The sequence below is a fragment of the Monopterus albus genome, unplaced genomic scaffold, assembly GCF_001952655.1.
Source record: "Monopterus albus unplaced genomic scaffold, M_albus_1.0 scaffold215.1, whole genome shotgun sequence".
Lineage (NCBI taxonomy): Eukaryota > Metazoa > Chordata > Actinopteri > Synbranchiformes > Synbranchidae > Monopterus > Monopterus albus.
The window spans coordinates 588,398-604,213 of NW_018128095.1; the positions used below are offsets into that span (position 1 = coordinate 588,398).

At 39.9% G+C, this 15,816-nt stretch overlaps 1 long non-coding RNA gene and 1 other non-coding gene across 2 annotated transcripts; one reads left to right on the forward strand and one right to left on the reverse strand.

The window, feature by feature from the left end:
- The first annotated feature begins 1,114 nt into the window (after window positions 1-1,114).
- Window positions 1,115-1,196, forward strand: trnal-uag (transfer RNA leucine (anticodon UAG)). The gene has a single exon. It is a non-coding gene; the product is annotated as a tRNA-Leu (tRNA).
- A 13,670-nt stretch (window positions 1,197-14,866) lies between these two features.
- LOC109971086 (uncharacterized) lies at window positions 14,867-15,440 on the reverse strand. Its single transcript, XR_002276497.1, has 3 exons — window positions 15,362-15,440; window positions 15,064-15,126; window positions 14,867-14,983 (listed from the first exon to the last, which is right to left on the reverse strand). It is a non-coding gene; the product is annotated as an uncharacterized LOC109971086 (long non-coding RNA).
- Window positions 15,441-15,816: the final 376 nt, after the last annotated feature.

The window sequence follows — 15,816 nt, forward strand, 5'->3', positions numbered from 1 at the left end:
ATCAGACTGTACAACACATCACTGCAGTGATAAGCTAGGTGAAATTATGAGGGACTATGCAATAATCTACTGTGGTGCAATATTTCCTGGGGGTGAAATGCATTGTAAATAGGCTCATATGTAATATCTTGTTTCTGATCTCTCTCGAATACTGTACATTGCCCTGCTTTAGGTATTTTTGAGTAGTTGCTCATAGATCCTTATGGCTGAAACACAGGTTTCTTTCCCCAATTGTGTGAGTAATATTTGATTGTTCTTGATTTCCTGGTTGTTTAGTCTCTACTGCTGATCCTGATTCTCTCCAGTGCTGCTTTGCCCTGGTTTAGGTGCTTTTAATTTGCTTATTTGTGCTGTGTAAAATGTAATGTTCTGATGACGCTACTTTTATAATCCTTGTGCATATCGATCCTAATGTTTTGTTGCCTTTATGTAACTTTTTATTTTAAGACTACGTGTTCTTTGTTACTACGTACTTACATACGCATGCGCCGCGCTGAGTGGCAGCAAGTTACAGCAGCTGTGTCCTCGTTTTGTTCTTTCCCGTGTTTCTATGAAGTTCTGTTCTTATGTGTCTGTTCTTATGGTGTTATGTTGGTTGTTCTCTATTGCTGCTGTAACACAGAAATTTCCCCACTGTGGGATCAATAAAGTACCTACCTACCTACCTATAATTAGCTCAGGTTCACTCGTATTTTCTTCACTCCTTCTACCTTGGACTTTTAGGAGCTTTCGAACTCAAGTTTTTATGATGATTTGGGCTCAGTTAAACGAAGAAAAGATACTCTGAAGATGTGGCGGTATGTTGTTTCCTAGCAAAATTGAAAAACAAGGGAGCAAAAACACAAAAACCCAAGAGCAGAGGTCGATAGATCGGAAGTGTTGTCTTCTTCTGTTGCACAAAAAGTCCTCACTTCACTCACCTTGCATTTCATTGCCATAGTTTGCAGCTGATATGACCCCACTTCTCTTTTGGCCCAATTTCTTCAGTTATTCACTTCTTGATCATTACATGAACTGCAGCTAAAAACTGACTTCATTATGGTTGCAACAAGGTTTACAAACTATGATTTGACAAAAATGTGGTGTAACAGGGTTAAGAAGATAACTTACGTTTGGCAGTGTGGCCGAGCGGTTTAAGGTGCTGGATTTAGGCTCCAGTCTCAATTGAGGCATGGGTTCAAATCCCACCTCTGCCACATGTAGTTGTTTGTATCATTTGACTTTGAACAGTTTCTCTGAAGCTGTAAGTAGGTTTGACACACAATCTGACAGTAGATCTTAGGCTACAGGTGTGAAACCCAGTGCATAATGCTGTTTCTTTTGACAATTCAAAACCCTGTTCTGTTGGTAACCACATCCCTCTGCTCTGTGGAGCAGCAAGCAATTTAGAAGCTGGATTTTAAAGACAGAAAAATCTGCAGAACAAATAACATGCTTTTTCCTGTTTTAAACAGGGTACATCAAATGTACATCCAGCTTGAAGCCAACAGTTTTGTGAACAAGTATTATTTACAGCAGGATTAAGTCAATGTGGGTGCAATTCCTGGTAACTTAAAAGGTCACAGTTTTCATATCTTCATTGTATATTGCTGGTTTTGTTTCTGCTTTCAGGTTGACTCTTGCATTAAAAAAAAAAAAACAGGCATGGAAACTTGACACATCCAAGTATCTGACTGAATCCACATCAACCGAGCTGCCAAAACATATCTTTTCCCTTTCCACTATGGCTATGTAGTCATGAAGGATAAGGATAATCACCTTTACTGGACAAGTATGTTATACACAAAGAATTTGTTACCAGTATAGAACTGAAGCAACCATCTGTTCCGCCAAATCAACCGATGGCTCTAACTATCGGGGGCAATTTGGGGGTTCAGTGTCTTGCCCAAGGACACTTCGACATGTGGACTGCAGGCACCAAGATATGAACCTCCAACTGGGAGACAACTGCTCTACTCACCGAAGCACATTCGCTCCCAAAGATAGTTTCAGTGGCACAGTTTTCTCAGAGATTCCATTAGGCATTCAGTGATTCATTTCCCCATGCAAGCAAACTAACCTGACTAACTTTAGGGTGGCAGTGGATCAGGTGGTAGAGTGGGTGGTCTCCTCACTGGTGAGTTGGTGGTTTGATTCCTGGTTTCAGTGTGTCCTTGAGCAAAATACTGTCCACCAGTATGAGTGCTTGTGAACGTGAAAGGATTAATGAGCAAGTAATGTGAAATCAAGTGGCTTCAATGCATAGAAAAGTGCTTTAATAGTATACAAGTTCTTTATTTTATTCACTTTATTTTCCTCTTCAGTACTGTATGTAAAAGGCATACTGCTTTCTGCCTTTGCACTGAACACACGGTACTGGGCATCAATTGTGCACTGTAGGTATGTCTACTAGCAATGCTATTTCTAAGGGGACTGGATTGGTCAGCAAGTAAGACAAGTAACATTTTCTCAGAAAACATTTGATGATCCTGGAATGAGCCCAGTCGTTTGATACAACGATGTAAACTTTCAAAAATGCATAGACATAAATAGGAAGAAAAATCTAACTACTATCCCACTGGATCTCAGACAGTGGCCTCTCTTGCAATGGCAGTGACAGAAAATACTAAACATTATTCCTCTGAAAATATTCAGTATCATCAACTCTTTACTCAGCTGAAAAATGGCCTTGAACGAAGGTCAGCGCTGCAAAACTACAATGGAATCATAAGTCTTCCACTTACATTATTTATGGATGTGAATAGATTGCGTTATTAGAGAGATGCCACAAACTAAAAACCATCCTGCCTTCCAAAAACTCGGCCTTGTTGTTGTTCCCTTAGCAGCTTGTTAAAGGAGTTATAGGAGAGAATGGGCCAGAGCTGAGAGGCATAGTTTGCTATTCGATTTGACCTTCAGATTTGCCAAATCCCATTTGTTATGGGGCTAAATGCTGATTGGGATGTATTCCAACCAAGGACCACCCCAAACGCACACACACACAGCATCCACATATACACCAATCCAATTCATTTAGAGAATAAGGGTCTTATGCAAACTTCTGGAATTTTTTCATAAATATGGATTCATTCTGCCTTGTACCTTTTGGAATTAAACCAAATAGATGGGTATGTTGTGTTTGTGTGGCGCACAAGGGCAAACAGGAAAATGTTCATAATTACAAAGGCAGAGAAGAAGGTCTTACATGTATTCTGAATAGAAACTGTCACTCTAACACAGCCTACATGAAGCACTGATTTCCTTTATTACTTGAGACAAAAACAGCTAAAACTCTTGGAGAATTGATATGACTTTCTGCTTCACAAAAACCCGATTTAGCATACAGGCATGTACAAGCTGGTAAATTATCCAAAACATTTAGTAATTCTTTTTCAATTAAAGTGGTGAAAATACTTAGAATCTACAATAGTTTTCCATGGCAAAGACGTCTTTTTGGACTAAAAGCGAATTATTGAAATCACTGAGTCACAATAGCCAGGACTGGACATTCTCTTTACATTTTGAAATGAGAAAATTGAAATGGTCACTTGTTTCCACCTAAATATTGTCTACCAGTTTAAAAAGAAAGCTTCTAAAATATCTGTGTTTTACTCAGTGTGTAATATCTAATCAAGCATGACTGCTTGACTCGTACTTACAAATGCTGGATCAACCTGCTACAGTCCTGGCCTTTGTTTTTCCCAGTAATATATGTAATACTAATATTCCAGCAACTATCACATCATACTTAACACACATAACCATGAGCTGCATGTGAAATGAGAAATTTCATGTTACACTTTGATAGTTGAACAAAGTCCCCACTTTTCTAGTTGTGTTGATGGGGAAAGTTTTAACAGCTTCTCACTAAAATGCTATATACAGTGCCTTGCGAAAGTATTCGGCCCCCTTGAACTTTGCGACCTTTTGCCACATTTCAGGCTTCAAACATAAAGATATAAAACTGTAATTTTTTGTGAAGAATCAACAACAAGTGGGACACAATCATGAAGTGGAACGAAATTTATTGGATATTTCAAACTTTTTTAACAAATAAAAAACTGAAAAATTGGGCGTGCAAAATTATTCAGCCCCTTTACTTTCAGTGCAGCAAACTCTCTCCAGAAGTTCAGTGAGGATCTCTGAATGATCCAATGTTGACCTAAATGACTAATGATGATAAATAGAATCCACCTGTGTGTAATCAAGTCTCCGTATAAATGCACCTGCACTGTGATAGTCTCAGAGGTCTGTTTAAAGCGCAGAGAGCATCATGAAGAACAAGGAACACACCAGGCAGGTCCGAGATACTGTTGTGGAGAAGTTTAAAGCCGGATTTGGATACAAAAAGATTTCCCAAGCTTTAAACATCCCAAGGAGCACTGTGCAAGCGATAATATTGAAATGGAAGGAGTATCAGACCACTGCAAATCTACCAAGACCTGGCCGTCCCTCTAAACTTTCAGCTCATACAAGGAGAAGACTGATCAGAGATGCAGCCAAGAGGCCCATGATCACTCTGGATGAACTGCAGAGATCTACAGCTGAGGTGGGAGACTCTGTCCATAGGACAACAATCAGTCGTATACTGCACAAATCTGGCCTTTATGGAAGAGTGGCAAGAAGAAAGCCATTTCTTAAAGATATCCATAAAAAGTGTTGTTTAAAGTTTGCCACAAGCCACCTGGGAGACACACCAAACATGTGGAAGACGGTGCTCTGGTCAGATGAAACCAAAATCGAACTTTTTGGCAACAATGCAAAATGTTATGTTTGGCGTAAAAGCAACACAGTTCATCACCCTGAACACACCATCCCCACTGTCAAACATGGTGGTGGCAGCATCATTGTTTGGGCCTGCTTTTCTTCAGCAGGGACAGGGAAGATGGTTAAAATTGATGGGAAGATGGATGGAGCCAAATACAGGACCATTCTGGAAGGAAACCTGATGGAGTCTGCAACAGACCTGAGACTGGGACGGAGATTTGTCTTCCAACAAGACAATGATCCAAAACATAAAGCCAAATCTACAATGGAATGGTTCACAAATAAACATATCCAGGTGTTAGAATGGTCAAGTCAAAGTCCAGACCTGAATCCAATCGAGAATCTGTGGAAAGAACTGACAACTGCTGTTCACAAACGCTCTCCATCCAACCTCACTGAGCTCGAGCTGTTTTGCAAGGAGGAATGGGCAAAAATTTCAGTCTCTCGATGTGCAAAACTGATAGAGACATACCCCAAGCGACTTACAGCTGTAATCGCAGCAAAAGGTGGCGCTACAAAGTATTAACTTAAGGGGGCTGAATAATTTTGCACGCCCAAATTTTCAGTTTTTTATTTGTTAAAAAAGTTTGAAATATCCAATAAATTTCGTTCCACTTCATGATTGTGTCCCACTTGTTGTTGATTCTTCACAAAAAATGATAGTTTTATATTTTTATGTTTGAAGCCTGAAATGTGGCAAAAGGTCGCAAAGTTCAAGGGGGCCGAATACTTTCGCAAGGCACTGTAGACTGCAGTGTTATGTCCAACATAAAATGTACCAAAACCAAGCAAAAATTTGTGCAGATCTTAAAGTGCCCATGGCATGCTAATTTTGCTTGTTTTCAGACATTTAATGTTTAATCTTGGGTACCTCTAGATTAACTTTGCACCCCTCAGAACTCCCAATAGTCTGTAATTATTTCAGAATGATAACACCAGAGAGTCACTTCCTAATAACGAGAGGATAGTTTGTGAATGCCCACACCTCCTGTTGCCACTGTTGTGTTACAAGTGGACAGCACAACAAACTGTGACTGCATTAATTATTTGAATTTTTCCTCCATAGATAGGTAAACAACAGTATATGTGCTGAGGAAAAGAGATGTGTAACACTCACATGAATGTACAACTGACTGGAGATTATGACCATTCAAGGAAATCTTTGAACTAAAACATGATACTTTTGTTAGAAAAAAGGTCTTGCGAGCAAGAGTTTGCCCAGTTTTGGACTAGACCTAGCAGGCAGAGTGAAGTGCTACTAGTATGACAACGGCCAGACTTCAGAAAACCAATGGGTGCAGTCACGTTGGGTTTGTCCAGTTTTTATATACAGTCAATGGGTCACACCAGTAACTGTCATAAGCTTTTAGTTTAAAACATGTTTTTCCATGTATTATGCATACATAGGCTTCATGATCATATCTGTGTTTGTTATTTGATCATTTTATTTAAATGAGAAATGGTTACAGATGCTGCACCTGTGTGAGTGTGTATTTGTTCTGCTGTGGAAATGGCATTTTCTGTGTTTAGGTCTTAAAAAGGTCTTTAAATGTTAATTTGATTTTAAAAAGTGTGCAGCAACCCTGCAAATGAAAAAAAGTACTTAGAACATGGCAACATAATTTAAAATGAATAAACAAACTAAAAAAAGATGTCTGCACACTGTATGCGATTTATTAAAAAACAAGCGACAACTAGTAGCTACGTTTCAACCAACATGCCCTTCGACAGGCAAATAATAACCCTAGTTATACTATGGGATGGGTTTGTTATAACCTGATGAGTATTGATGTCACCTGGTACTGTGTGATTCCCCGATTAGGGGTGTGACTGTGCGTCCCTATTTATACAGTCTGTTTTTTTTTTATTACCTGCCTGACAAAGACCATGTTGGTCAAAATGTAGCAGCTTGTTTTTACTTGTTTTTTTTTTTATAAATAGTTTACAAGGTGTGGGCATCTTTTTTTTTTTTATTGTTTTTTCATCTTATTCTGGTTTGATGTCCTGCACTTGTTGGACTGAATGTGCACATTTTACTGTTTTTTGCCTAATATAATTTAAAAGACAGAGACATGTCTGGTAAAAGCTGGTATGTAGGATTTATGGACGGTACAACCTACTGTAACATCTTGTAAAATATTTTCCTGTACTTGTGGGGTAAAATATTATTTTTCACCTACACTAAGTGATATACTGAATCAGAAGCTCAATCTGGTGTTCTTTGCATTGTTCACAAATTTATAGCTGACTGTTTAGTTTCCTGGTCCAGATGGTTGAGCCATTAATGGAATGTGTTTGCAGGGAGGCGGTAGCAATACACCTGAGGAATGAGACCTGCTTCAACAGCCACAAATCATTACAACACATCAACTCAACAGAGAGCCACACATGCTCTGTTTTTCATTTTGCTTGTGTGTATTCCAGAGGGAGGGAAAGGAACACAACTGTTCAACATTACACGTCTGCCAAAATAGCAGATAGAATATTGTTAAAGCAATAGCTATAACAACATAATAGGCATAAAAACAGTATCATGGTCAGTTATAACAATTTCTTTTAAATTAAAAAACATTAACAATGGATCTAATGAATATAGATGCAGCCACTCAGAACTGTGCATCTCTGCTGAATGGCACACAGCTGGTGTATGGTTCCTGTGAACCCTCCAGGAGCCCCCTCCTTTCTGTTGCCTGATAAGGTGTGTTTGGAGTTCACAGTAAGCACACCTATTAAAGAGCTATTCCTTGATTTGCACAGTGTCATCATTAGATGGTGCTTTGTTCTCAAAAACACACAAACCAGAGTGTGACTGCCTGAAGTATTGTATTCACACTGCAGAGTCGTGTTTTTGTTTAGGTCACGGTTTATACAATAGAATTGTCTGACCATAATCCTTATCATACAGGTATTGTGCCAGATAAATAATTATTACCTGTTACACTGGGTTTCACATTTCTAGTCAAAGGTCTATTAAACATGGTTAACATGCTTAAGTTATGTTAAGAAATAGTAAAGTATGCTAGAATGAAGAAGAAAGCTTCTTTGTGAACATTCATTTGAAATCTGATATATCACACAACTGTTGTCAAACCTTGCAGTTGTGCAGACTTTGTAAAATGATCCTGTCAATGCAGCTTCATTAAAATGCAAGGGCCAGAACCAGGGAACCTCTGGATGGTGCTACAGGTCACTGTACGCCAAAAGAACAAGACACACGGACAGTTTTTTCCCCCAGGTCTTCACACTGATGGACACCATGACTCAATAACAGAATGACAACCCTCAGTGCAATACCTTGTAAATATACTTTTGTATATATATATCTATCTGGAAGACTGCATCTAAACTGTGTTTATGTATATTTCTATATTTATAAGTACTTCAATTTTATTTTCTTCATGCACATTCATTTTTCTTGTTTGCATGTTCCTTTTTTTGTTCTCTCACTCTTATGTTGCTTACTTGTTTACTCGTCTTATAAAAGAGCATTGTACATGCACATTGAGAGCCAATGTACCAGAATCAAATTCCTCATGTGTCCAACACACCAGGTGTGTTGGACACATGACACATGTGTTGGTGTGTCCATCAGTGAAGCTGATTCTGATTCTGATTGACAGTTTATAGCCTACTTGTTCAGTTGCCCTGTCTCTTAAAATATACCAATGCAACTAAATTACAAATGCAGATATGTTTTGTAAGGAATGCATTTGATGGTTGGATTGTATTCCAATGCAGCCTAATTTTTGAATGAATGAAAAGCTTAATTTTCCTACTGACAGAACAAGAAGCAAAGGAAAAGGTGGTGAAAACATAAAGTGCAGCTCCGTCTCTCAAGCGGCTTGATTTCGACTCCACCTTGAATTTTGCTCTGGTGTCATTTTTCAGTTTTGCTCTCTCCAAGACCTGTGAGAGTTGTGTGCTGGAAGATCTGATACTTTGGCAAAAAAATGAAAAAAAAATACTTTGGCTGGGAACACCTTACTGATAATGTAATACTGACAAAGCAAAAGACATATTAACCAGAGGTGAAGTGCTGCTAGAACCCACCGGAACGACACTCCACCTCTTTTTTTTCCTAAAAGAGAGGAACACAAATAGGCCTACTGGCATAATCTGGTTGAAATTCAGTGCAGTGCTCTAAGTTTTGATAATGAAATTTAAGGTCGGGTGATTGATTCACAACTTCAACTCAAACATGTGCTTTGATGCACAATTGGAACCCACTAGTGTTTGTATGTTTTGTTCAACCACATATATGATGATATAAATGGATCAGTGACACAGTTTAGTGTTGACTACAGGCTCTGTTTACAAAAAACAAGTGACAGAACAAAACTCAGATCATCGAGAGTGACAAACTGGAGCCCAATCTCAGGAGGAGCCATGGAGACAAACATCAGATGTGATGATCAGCAGCAGAAACAGACTTTACATTTAACTTTATTGGTGCTGGGAATGGCACAGGATGGCCAAACTGTGGCACATTGTTATTCTGCCACGCCAGAGAATAAAGTCAGTCTAATATTTGAGGCAATATATTGGCAATTAGAGTTGATAACCTTAACAATAAAAAAGGTAGAAAGAAAGTCACTTTCGGCTTTTCCCATTTTTAGGGGTCGCCACAGCGAATCGTCACACTGACGACTCGCATGTTGACATTTGGCATGTGTTTTACACCAGATGCCCTTCCTGACACAACCCTGATTTGAACCCGGGCCACAGCGGCAAGAGTGCTGCGCCTTAACCGCTAGCCTAACAGGGACGGCAAACATAATGCAATAACTGCCAGTGGCACGATGTTTCAAAAGCCATATAACGTCTGAGCATGTGAGCATAAAGAAAGAGTAATTATTACTGTCACAGACACGGACAATGTGTCAACATTGTTATTACAGTGTGACAACAAGGAGTTATCGTGGGTGATACATAGTAAGCGCGGGGGCTGTGCACGGACCTGTCATGGGCATGGTTCTACTGCGGTCCAGCCAGAAATTTAAAATGGCTGCATGTGAAAGTGGTTGAAGGGCAGAACCAATGACTTTAAAAGCTGAGCCATCTGACAGCTCCCAGAAATAAAGCCAAACTAAAAACTCAAAGTACAAATCAGATAAATGTGTTTTCTGTGTATTTTGGTGGATATTATCACCCCTATATGTGTACAAGTGGCAATTTTTCTAGTAAGTCTGTTTGTAATAAGTTATTTAATGATACAAAAAGGAGTGTACAGTATTTTGGATGAATTGACAGCTTTGATTTGCAATCTTATATGTCACTCAACTACTCGGGCACTACCACGCATAATCTGGTTGCAAAATGCCAAGATGGTAGGCACCATACTCACAATGCTTTGGCCTTACTTTTGCATAGTGGATGAAATGGTGATGCGTCCTCCATATTTATACATCATCAATTGGCGAAACCCAAAGAGAATTTTCACCTGACTCAGCAATTCCCCTCAGAAATGAGATCTTAAGCACCCACAGTGCTATGTGATGAAAATGATGGTGATATGTGCCTGCCACAAAAATGGAAATCAACACATTGCTACTTTTATATTACCATCAGAAACTAAGTACAGCACAGTAAACTGAGGCAATAAATGTTTTGTACTAAACTGTTTTTGCACAGCAAGAATTTAAAAGGTGATGCTTTGTGGTGCAACTCATTAGATGTAGAAGTACAAAAACTGTTAATCATAGGACCAGATGGCAGAAAGGTTGTGAATAAAGAAGAAAGGAATAAAGAGTAAAACAGACTGACTCTGTGAAGTTTATTCAGCACATAACATCAACTTGTTCAAAGAAATAAAATGGTCTTAAACTTGTATAGCATTTTTCTATGCATTGCAGCACATTCAAAGTGCTTTCACACTATTTGGCCATTTGCACTCACAAACAGTGTCATCACCAGGAGCAACTGGGGGTTTAATGTCTTGCTCAAGGACACTTTGACTGGACAAACCGGGAATCAAACTTTCAGGAAGGAGAAAACCCACTCTACCTCCTGAGGCACAGCCTCCCAACAACTTGGCACTGTGGGGAAAAGCAGAGCAAAATTATTTGCACACTCAGAGGCAGGTCACCCCACTGGTCTCTTGTGTATTTTAGAAACAACAGTGCAGAATGAGTATCCACAGGGCCAGATGGCAACTAAGCAACATCATTATTCAGACCATTACCTCACCTAACGGAAGTACTACAACACACACATGCACACACATGTAATCATAGACCTCTCTACATAACGTCTTTGGCTTAACACAACTCAACCCACACACCTGCAACCATATTTATCATATATAATACTGTAGATGCATCTGCAGCCACAGATATGTTGTCTATAGGTTTGTAATATACTGTCCATAAATATACCTTTGAAAAACAAGGTATATTTAAAAACTCCAGGCTGTAGTTGGAGACCCCCACGTCCTGCAGTATAACTCTATGTCAGGTCCGCTCGGTGTGCCCTGCCTCTCTTCTGCCTTTCTCTCCCCTGCTGCTCTCGACCCGCGGGATCTGCACCTCAGCTGTGTTGCATTCAGTAATTAGCAACTCGTTTGTCGGTGCGCACAGCTGGGGTGCATTCATATGATTACCTTCCTCCTTATTTATACCTCTGGCAGATGCTCCGTCTTCGCCGGAGCATTAACTTGCATACCCCGTAACAGACCATTACCTTTATTCGTGGTATGTATCGCACGTCATTTTGTTTTCCATGCTGACAGTTCCTGTGCTGTGAATCTCTTTGTATGTTTTTTTTCCATTAGGTTAGCCAGACGTTATTTTTTATATCCACGCTGAGAGTTCCTGTGCTGTGGATTTCCTTTTTCGTTCACCTATCCTCCTGGTTAGCTTGTCTGTTCCCCTGTCCGTCCTGATCCTCCTCCTCTCCTGGTTCCTACCGTTAGTCTGCTCTACTCACCTGTTTGTCCTGGTCTCCTCCACCATCTTTGCCCTACTTTACTGTTATATATATGTAACCCATGGGTAAAACCAAGACTATTAAGGGCAATTCAGTGGTCAGCAATTGTTGTCTTATTTTATTTTATAAATTAATCGTGATTAGTTTCACTGCTGTCATCCCGGGGTTATTTTACTTTGGAAGGCTTTACTTTGAAAGCTAAAACCGCCTTCCTGTTTTTTCAGCAATCTTGAGTCCTACCTCAGAATCAGAATCAGTTTATTCGCCAGGTGTGTCACCCTCAGCATACAGAACCCACATCTGTGTTTGAGTGGCTTAATTAAGCTATAATGAAGAAGTGGGGATGCTGCATCCAGCTGAGGGATTTCTGGTTCCCAGTGTCAGACCTCATTTATAACACCAGCCTCCATGATTGGCACCTCAGTCTTCAGGGATCCTCATGGTAAGATGAACACCAGGAACAGACTGAGGAAATTAGGTTTCACAGGACTACAAACTACAGGCAGGACTGAAGTCCACAAATGTACATAACTACATCACCGAGACATGGTGATTCCCATAGAAAATATTTATTATTGGACATAGATAACCATTTAAAAATATATTCGTGGTATGTATTGGACGTCGTTTTGTTTTCCACGCTGACAGTGCCTGTGCTGTGGATCGCATTTTGTACATTGGTTATGTTATTTTGTGTTATACGTTTATAGAAGGCCATACTGACAGTTTCTGTGCTGTGGACCTCTTTGCATGTTTTGGTTTCTACAAGCTTAGCGATGTGTACATAGAATTCAACGCTGACAGTTCCTATGCTGTTGTTTTCCTTGGTCGTTCGCTACCCTCTTATATTTTTCACTTATCCATCCTCGTCGTCCTCCTCTCCTGGTTCCTGCCGTTAGTCTGTCTACTCCCTTGGTCATCCTGTTCTCCGCCGCCGCCTTTGCCCAGCCCTGGTTGTATGTGTTCATTGACTCTGTCCCTTTTTGTAATCCCCACCAATAAGCCACCTGTTTTTTACTAGCACCTGGGTCAGCACTCTTGAGTCCAACCTCAGTTCTCCCTCACCCTCCTGGTGAGGGGGACTAAACTTTAACAACTGTGACCAGAGGATATGAAGAAAAATACAGGGCCTGAGGTTACTGCATGTCCAAGAATGTTCCTGTACAGGGACTCATTGTTTTACCAGATCAGGTCTAACCTACAGGCCGTCAGGCAGGGAGTCCACCCTTGGCGGTTAATGATCTCAAAAAACACTCTGCAGGCATTCATGCATCACAACACCATGGTAAATGTAAGAGAGACATCTCACAAGAGAAGACATCTTTTAGAGAATGGATCTGGTTCACTCAAAGTCAGCAGAGTGCACCTTGATGCAGCGGGATCTTTTCACAGCACTGTTAATTCAACACATGGAGGATTCAGGATATTTTGAGTTGCGGCCCATAGTCACTATTGCACAGAATTTTTTTAGTAAGCTGATTCAACCAGTTATGATGATTTAAATGCAACCTTACTGCTGCTTCGGTTGAAGATAACAAACTGTTGGCCACTGCATACGCTGTGGCCAGAATTATTAATTATCTGTTAAATATGATTTTTTCACAATGTGACATCACGGTCAGGGATAAACTCATCCCTCAATCCAGCATGACACATCCCTAAGGCATTATGCTAGAGACACTTTTGAATTATTCAAAAGACACCCTGAATAATCAGTTTTCTGCCGGATTTTTTTTCAAAGACACAGCGGGGCAGATGGATTCTCTGGCTGAGGATGAAGACAGGCTTAATAGAGACTTAATAGAGGCTTAGTTTCCAGAGTGGACTTCAGCGTGTGGTTTCGAGAGTTTGAAGTAGTCGGTCTGCTACACTCTGGCATATTCTTCTGCAAGTGCCTGCTTCTCAGTTCCATAGATTTCAAAGTAAAACTCACTCAAATATATAAAATAAAACTCATCAAGCTCCATTTCAACATTATCATGTATAGACTTCCCAGCATGAAGTTTATTCAGCTGGTCGGGTGAAATCAGATACATCTTTTGAGCAGCCATTTCTTAGGTCTGACACACAAAACTATCTACTAATCTACTATCTACTACTAGACCCCCGACCAGTTCACTGTCAAGAGGCAGAGCCGCCGTGAGTAGAGGTAGAATGAAGCCACCATGTTGAGTTAAATGCTTCTTTTTCTGTCTCAGATTTGCCCTTTTATCAACTAAAATCCTGATCACACCTTTCCATTTTTGCAGCTTCTTAAACTGAACAGCCAACAGCGGGATGCGGACTTTAAGTCCATTCAAAGCAATTTCACATAGTGTATGTATACGGTCATTAGATGCTGCAGCCAATATCATTTTTTCTGTCTTTAGCCCTACATGTTAATAAGGCTTTAAGCAAAGTCAGGTTACATCTTAATCTCACCAACATTGTGCCTACACCGCTGAAATACACCCTGTACTGGTTTTACTTCCTCTTGCTGCTTGGAGTATAAACAGCTGGTCTCTCACCAGGGGGCAAGCCACTGCACAGGCGCAGATGGTCAGGGCCGCTCTGTGCCAGGTCCACTAACAAGTATTTAAAAGGCTCACGTCATTGTAACTCTCCATGAAATAGTTTTTCTGCTGAGGACACATAACTAAAACATTGATTTGGACTTTGTCATGAGGATTCTTAAAAAAAAAACAGGTGTATACAATTTAGGCTGCTGGTTCTGTTTTCCTTGTTAAAAAATATTGAGTCAAAAATTACACAAATTTTTCTGTGATGCTTGTACCGAGTAAAAATCTTTACAATTTCAGGATGATTGGATACAGCGTGTAACTACTCCATCCAATATAATCAAACGTGATTTCCCAGGTGAAAAAAATACAGTATCAGAATTCCTTCAATAAATTTGACATTTATTTTCTCGGCCAAAACATCATAAAAACTTTGCCACAGAAGACGCTACTATCTTGTGCAATAAATTAAATGATCACTCCCAATCCATCTGTTCTTCCTTGTCCCAAGCAGGCCAGGGCTGGCTGAAGTCTACACGCTCCACAGGCCAACAGTCTGATGGCACAGACAGCGACAACACACAGAGTACTTTGAAGCACCAATGAACGCCACTGTGTAGAAGGAAAAGAAAGACGTAAACTACCATTTTTTACACTGATCTGTAATGTATTCTCACTCAAACTTACTGTTTTGTGTCCCTACAAAAGTTTGTGAAGCCGTTGTCTGCTGCATACGCTTCCAGGTTTGGTGCAGTGGGGCACAACCCTTCCACAGGTGGTTGCCACTGCTCTGCTCACCGGGGAGCGACACACAGCTGTTGGATTAGAGGGGAAATATAGTAGTTACCAAGATTAAATAAATAATCAAAAACTATTTTTGTGGAGAGAATCTTACCTTATTCAGTTAAACACTGATCTCACAAACTTTTAAACTTGACAGTCACAGGCACTTGACAATCTGATATGAAGAAATTCGCTGTATTTAGCAATCTTGTTAATTCCTTTTTATTGAATAATTATCTTATTTTTTCAGTCACAGCTACTGCTTCTAATCACCTCATTATTCATCTAATTGATGAATAATAAGAGGTGATTATTCATCTAATTGATGTAAAATCTATTAAATGATTTAATCTTATTTATTTATTAAATTTTCTAAAACCACTTTAGGAATACATTATTGAAAAACTTACCTTTCATTCTTAGTCACACACACGCCAACCAGAGCCACATACTGTATATGATTAAAGTCCCCACACAGCCAAGACACCCGGTGAAGGCCTGAGAGCCCCCAAGGAACAAGCTTCACACCCGGCCACCATGAGTTTGAGGCACGGCTCTCTCTCAGGGTGTTCAATGGTCTCAGCCGACCACCGGAAACTGTATGAGAACGCATCTGGCCACTTTAAACACAGAACACCCCTCCCTGGTTGTACAGTAAAGTAACATGATTTTTATAATAATGTAAAAACTCTTTGATGTAATAACCCCCTAGTCTGCCCATCCATTCCAACAAGAAACTGTACTTATATTGTAGACAGCTGCAAAATAAAATAAAATAATATTGCCCGGAAAACAGCATGGGTGTTGGACACCTGCAGACGCACAACTATAAAAATGACTCATCAGGGTAATAAAACAGTAAAAC